Genomic DNA, 7135 nt, shown 5'->3' on the forward strand with positions numbered 1-7135 from the left:
CCCCAAGGCATTCGGTGGGAAGCCAACAGCAATCATTTATGCTTTGGATATTCCAGACTCAAGAGTCTGGGCTCTCACTGGGGCATTTCTGTGATGTCCACATTTAACGATAAAGAAATTAGTATGGAGTTTTCATACAAGAAATATAGATCTTTTCTTCCTTTTTATTGGAAATGCTTTTTCTCCCCTTTAAACATCTGGGACTCTCATCAATAATGTATGTTAAAATAGTGGCATAGACTTTCACTACTTTTATAAGATTGTTATGAAGATTCAATGGGGAAGTGCATGATTTTTTTTCTAATGTGAAAATCATAATACATGCTCATGAGTCCTAACCATTATTATATTGACTATGGAATACCTACATACCCAGGAAGATTCAAGACCTTAAGGTGGTAGTTCTGATGTACAGCCACCTATTTTGCAATAGAGACACATAGAGGAAAATCACCAAAGATTCTGGTCATGAAGGCGGGTTGGTAGGGCCCAGGAGTCAAAGTATTAGTTGAGAAGCTGATTTGCTGGTGCTGCCAGACAGTGAGGATTGTCAATCCACAGAGGATGTCTCTATTGTTGGGCTTTTTCCAGACTAAGGGGAAAGGAAGGGAAGAAATTTGAATGAGTGGTTATAACATTTCAGAATTAGGAAGTCAGATCTGGGAAGTTCCAGTCAGTGATGAAGATAATGGGGTGTGACTATTGGGTACCTTAAACTCTGACAAATTTGAAAGACTTTGGGTCTCATCAGAGGTTTGTTTGTTTCTTTCTTTCTAGACACACAGAAGGACTACTTAAAGTTTCAAACTGCCAGCTTTTTTTTTGGCATTTTAAAAAATTTTATTAATTTATTCATATTACATCTCAATGGTTATCCTATCCCTTGTATCCTCCCATTCTTCCTCCCTCTCATTTTCCCCTTACTCCTCTGCCAGCTTTGTATATGTAGCTAGTCCACTTCATACATGAGTGCTGTAGCTGTAGATTTAGTTGTTCATGAATGAAAACCATTCAAAGGCTCTTGGCTCTCTGCAGGCACGCACACACCCTACACACACTCCCCTCCCATGACTCTAAAACATGCAGTGAGCAGTCATCCACATGGCATTGGACTGGGCTGGGCACTCTTACTAAGCTAAAGGTGACTTAAGTCCATGGGAGGGTGGTTACCTACCATTTTATAGAAAGGTCTATGCTACCTCTTAAGCCCTGGGACAAATGGCTGGGGTGTTCATCTAACATATCAGAGCAGACCCAGCCTTCAGGTTCTCTCAGCATCCATCAGTCCCTACCTGTTACAGTGTAAGTCTGACATACCCCACCCTGTACCCCAAACAACCCAGACCAGGGACTGGGCTTTCTTCCCTATATGATCCAGTCATTTTGGTTATCCACCCTTTTGTATCTTTGGCCTCCTGACTGCTGTACCTGGTTCCTCTCCCCCCCCCTCCCCCCTCTTTTCTCCCATGGCTCAGGCTCAGTCCACTCTGGACTTTCCCAGATGTCTCTGACTCTGGCTATGCTCTCCCTTTTTTTCTCTCCACTGTACCTAGGAGCAATCCTTTTTGTTTCTTTGTGTTCAGTTTAGAGGACCTATGGATTTGGATATTGCCCTAGTTCCTCTTCTATTGCTGTGATAAACTACCATGATCAAGGCAACTTAAATAAGAGAGTTTATTTGAGCTCACAGCTCCAGGGAGTTAGAACCCACAATGGTGGAGTAGAGATAGAAGGCAGCAGGTGGCTGGACCGGCAGCCTGGGATTCGCAGCTTGAACTGCAAGCATGAAGCAGAGAACATAAAGTAAAAAATGGAGTCTACCTGAAGAGACTTGATACCCTATGAACATATACAGGGGGAGGTAATCCCCCTCAGGAACAGTCATAGGGGAGGGGAATAAGGGGAAAATGGGAGGGAGGGAAGAATGGGAGGATACAAGGGATGGGGTAACCATTGAGATGTAACAAGAATAAATTAATAAAGGAGAAAAAAAACAAAAAAAAATGGAGTCTATCAACTCAAAAAGACTGCCGTGGGTGCCTTATTTCCTCCAACCAGGCCATACCTCCTAAACCCCTCAAATGATGTCATCAACCTGGGACCAAGTGTTCAAATGCCTGAGCCTGTGAGGGGCTTTCTCACTCAACACCTGATATGTTCATGGATCTTGGAAGCAATATTCCCCGAGATACTGAGAGCTGACTATATACACGTATAAAGCGAGCACACATACAAATAGGCACATGCATGATGGGCCTTACATAGAGACAGCTCAGCTGAGCAGGGACCTTCATATGTCTCCGGGCTCTTTGTTGCAGTGTTGTTGTTGTTGTTGACAAATTACAATTCAGCTCAGCAAAGTGGCTTTCTATACTTATCACAGTGTCAGGTGTTTTTTTTGGGGGGGGGGATTTGTAGAGTCCGAGTTTTACATCTTTAGCCCTTTATAAAAATTCGTCCTTTCACCAGAATTCTTCTGATTACTGGGTCAGAAACGCCTGCATCCCTGTGACAGTTGAGACCCGGCGACACGACTAGTAGAAGTTCAAGAATGTCACAATACCCCAGTGATAGCAAGGAAGGTGAGTCACCAGACTCTGTAAAGTAGAACTCTGAAGGATCTGACCATGTCCACATGAAAAGCTTTGGTTTAGCAAACAAACAAACAAACAAGCAAACACCTGAAGCAAGATCCAAAGATCACTACACATCAGAGAAGTCCATCCTCTCAACACACTTGACAGTTTAAAGGAGCAACTACAGTCCAGCTTAAAAGAGGAAGCACACGCTTTAGAAAGACAACACAGTGCTCCGAGATGCAGTTTATAAGAAGCAGCTGGAATGTCCTGGGTGCCAACAACAGGATGCTCAGTCTTGACATGGCAGGCAAAGGCTTGGTGAAGAGGAAATCTCATGGAAGATTACAACACACTTCTGGTCATACGTAAACACGCTCTTCTCATGCTGTTCTCGGGCTAGAGAGATGGCTCAGTGGTTAAGAGCACTGTCTGCTCTTCCAGAGGCCCTGAGTTTAATTCCCAGCAACCACATGGTGGCCCATGACCATCTATAATGTGATCTGATGGCCCCTTCTGGCCTGCAGTTGTATAAGCAGGCAGAGCACTGTATACATAATAAATAAATAAATCTTAAAAAAAAAAAACCAAAAAACAAAACAAAATAAAACAAAAACATGCTGTTCTCATGGCAATAGGATAATTGCCATGCTCCTGGCAAATAATGGGCACTGGAGGAACCTTGAACCAGTGAGTCCACTGGAGGTCGGTAAGCAACAGTGTCAGGTGAATTGTGCCTAGACTTTGTCCAGCTTTTTCCACTGCTCTGACAAGATGGAGGCTTCTTCTATCAGGCGTCATCTTCTGACTTATTTGAATGCCTTATCCCAAGTAACAGAACATTTTTTATGGTATTCAGATGTTAATTTGAGTTATTTTTTTCTCTGTAATTTCTAGTTTTTCCTCTTTTCCTGCTTTATTTCCCCCTGATTATTTTTAATCCTTGAAATTTATTGCCAGACTATATCATGCTATATTTCCAAATATGGAAAGTTCTTTATAGCTCAGTCACATCCTTCTTCCCTTTAATTCAGGAATTTCTCAATGCGCTTAATCACTTTTTCTCTGCCCCCTCCATCTTATGACTCAAAGACTACAAGTCACTGTGCGTGTTGGATCTCTTCTTGTTCACAGAGGTCCTATGGATAACCATTACTTGGTGTCGTGAATTCCTGTGCTTCGGGGTGGGGGGATTCCTGTCCTTTGGCCATTTCTAGTGGCATGCCAGTGTGGCCTAGTGAGCCAGGGTCAGAGAAGGTGCCGAGCATCCTGTAGTGCACAAAGCAGCCAGTTGCGCAACAAAGAATTTTCTTATCTAATGTGTCCATAGGTCCAGTGATGAGGAACCCAGTTGTGGGGTCAAGGCTGCTAGTATGGCTGATAGGTCTGTAGTTCAAATTGATGATATGGGAGAAGCCAGCGCATCTCTGGGAGATGCAGGTATATGCTCATTCTTTTGCAGTTCTTAGGAATATGTGCAGACGTATGCATTTAGCATCTCACTGAAGTGATAGATGCTATGATAAACATTCATTGAGCCCTGGAATATGCTCAGGGTCTGTGCTAGCTGTGTGGTTTACATTTCTTAAGGAACGGAAGCTTAGTCTCAAAATGTATTTGTTTCAAACTCGTTCTTCAGTGGGGTGATGTTTTCTGAACAAGACACTTATAATGTCTTATATTACATTATGTGTACTGTCTGCATTGCAAAACAACCCAAAACAAATGAAATTCATTTAAATGTGGCAGGAGAAGAATGTTAAACTGTCATTGGTGGATTCACTTTTATGTTTGAGACAAAGTGAAAATAGAATGAAAAATGTAAAAGTTGTGTGTGTGTGTGTGTGTGTGTGTGTGTGTGTGTGTGTGTGTGTGTGTTCTGCTAACATCTAATTGAAATCATACCCTGATCATGTGGACATTAGTCTTAACAGTTTGAGAAAACTGAAAAAAAAAACTGGTGGTCTGGGATTCAGCTTATTTTGTTTCCCTGAGAAATACCATTATTTTAGTGCCTGCTCTTCTAATTGTTTGCAAATTTATTTTCAGGGTTTCCCTCAATATTTCATAGAGCTTAAGAATTAATGACCTGATCTCTAAGGAGAAGCACCTCGCCTCTCTCCTCCCTTTCTGTATTAAGGCTAATTTGAAGGGAGGAATGTAATCCAATAGAGTCTCATTGTTTACTCAAATTACAGAGACATAATGAGATCTCTGTAGGAAAGGATGTGGAGTGCCACCTTTGAGACTCACTCCATACCTCAAGGCAAAGCACGCTAGCCTAACAGTTAGAGTAGGTAGTTAGGCGGACTTGAGCTGGAAGAAGGAGAGAGCCATCTGGTGCCTCCTGACCAGGTAGGCAGAGAGTTAGAGTGAGGTAACCAAGGGAACCACACCTATATCCTGGTAAATGTGTGTGCAGAGAATCAAAGTATCCCTTTGTCCATGTTTACTTGCGGCTGCAGCTGAGCTCTTCCTATAGATGAGAAAGTAAGGCATCTTGGTATTCTCCCAATGACCACACACGACCATCAGCAAACATCCTAATAAATAAATGAGGGAAAACCCACAGAGACATATAGGTCAGTGAGCAAGACCGGAAGTGGGATGAAATGAAGTTGACACTCAAGGGGATGAGCTTAACATTTCAGAGAGGGTGGACCATTAAAAAAAACAAAACAAAAAAAAAACCCTGTAGGCAAAACAAGAGGCTGAGGATTGCCTTAGCGATCAACTGGTTCTCACCGGAACTTGGGGAAGGAAGTATCCCTGTTGGTCTTTGAGGGGAAAGCTTGCGCCAGCAGGTAGATGCTTTCCTGTGTCAGCATGGTCAAAGGAGACCCCAAGAAACCTCGGGGCAAAATGTACTTGTACGCCTTCTTCCTCCGGGAGGAGCACAAGAAGCACTCTGACTCCTCGATGAACTTTGCCAAGTTTCGAAGAGATGCTCCGGGAGATGGAAGACCATGTCTGCAAAGGAAAAGTCGAAGTTTGAAGATTTGGCCAAGAACGACAAAGCTCAATATGACAGGGAGATGAAGAATTACATTCCTCCCGAAGGGGCTAAAGGGCTAAGAAAGGGAAGAAAAAGATCCTAACGCTCCCCAACGGCCACCGTCTGCCTTCTTCCTTTTTGGCTCTGAATATCGCCCAAAGATCAAAAGTGAACACCCTGGCCTGTCTATTGGAGATACTGCAGAAAACTAGGTGAGATGTGGTCTGAACAATCTGCCAAAGATAAACAACCCTATGAGCGGAAAGCGGCTGAACTAAAGGAGAAGTAGGAAAAAAGGACATTGCTGCACACTGCGCTAAAAAGCAAAGAGAAGCAGGAAACAAGGGGCCTGGTAGGCCAACAGGCTCAAAGAAGAAGAATGAGCCAGAAGACGAGTCAAAGGAGGAGGAAGAAGATGATGACGAAGATGAGGAGGAAGAAGATGAGGAGGAAGAATAAATGACTGTCCTAAAATTTATGGCGTGTATGTGCTCAGGCAACTGTTTTGCGAAGAATGTGAAATTCAAGCGCAGCTCACCATTAGTTCATTAGCTTCAAGCATAAAACTGTACAGATTTTTTTGTATCGCTGATGAGATTTTTCTTTTTTTAAAGATTTGTTTATTTATTTATTATTTATACAGTATTCTGCCTGCATGCCAGAAAAGGGCACCAGATCTCATTATAGATCGTTGTGAGCCACCAAGTGGTTGCTGGGAATTGAACTCAGGATCTTTGGAAGAGCAGACAGTGCTCTTAACCTCTGAGCCATCTCTTTAGCCCTAAAACGGTACAGATTTTGTATAGCTGATGAGATTCTTTGTAGAAAAAATATGTTTTTAAAAGAGGAGTTTGTAGCTTTTTCATGGGCTACAAGGAACAGTTAGATTTAAAGCTTTAGATGTTAATGTTCCTAAATAGTTAATGATTTTTTTAATTTCTTATGGTAGCAAAAAGTTTTTTTCATAGGAATTTGTATTACCAATAAATTCTTTTTAGGATGTTGCTTTGTTTTTTGTTTGTTTGTTTTTAATTTGTAATAAAATGATGTATATTATTTGCAAAAACAAAAACAAAAACAAACCTTCTTAAAAAAAAAACACAACTCAGAGCCCAGTGGGCTGCTTCTTTCCTTCTGGTAAGGCCATGTCAGTCCCCTCTGTCATGTGTTGCATCTTTGCATAACCTTCTTTTCCAGTCCAGCGTCTGGTCTTGTATCCTTCTTCAGAGAAGACATGAGAAATGGACAAGCCTCCATGCAGTAGCATGCAGGCACTCGAGCTTTCTGGAGTAAAAGCTCAGAATGGCCAGGCCTGTGGTTGCTAGGATACTTTCGCATTCCTAGAGACTAACGGTCAGCAGTGGAGAAAGGCAGGTACTGTCCTCAGGAGGCATGAGTCTGCATTGCCCTCACTGTGGTAGGTTATTTGGTTGTCATAGTTTCCAGAACAGTGTTCTACATATGCTGAAGTAATGTAGCAAGCAAAAATCAGGGCAAGGAAATTCTTCTCCCACTTTTTCCCCTTTTCTACAGTCATCCCTTGATTTCCCCAAAGTCCTCAAGA

The 7135-nt window shown here is 42.4% G+C and overlaps 1 pseudogene across 1 annotated transcript; it reads left to right on the forward strand.

The window, feature by feature from the left end:
- Positions 1-5402: 5402 nt before the first annotated feature.
- LOC311582599 (high mobility group protein B2-like) lies at positions 5403-6084 on the forward strand (annotated as a pseudogene). The gene has a single exon. The product of its transcript is annotated as a high mobility group protein B2-like (transcript).
- The last annotated feature ends 1051 nt before the right edge of the window (positions 6085-7135 follow it).

This window comes from Acomys minous (assembly GCF_964271855.1).
Source record: "Acomys minous genome assembly, chromosome: 14".
Classification (NCBI taxonomy): Eukaryota; Metazoa; Chordata; class Mammalia; order Rodentia; family Muridae; genus Acomys; species Acomys minous.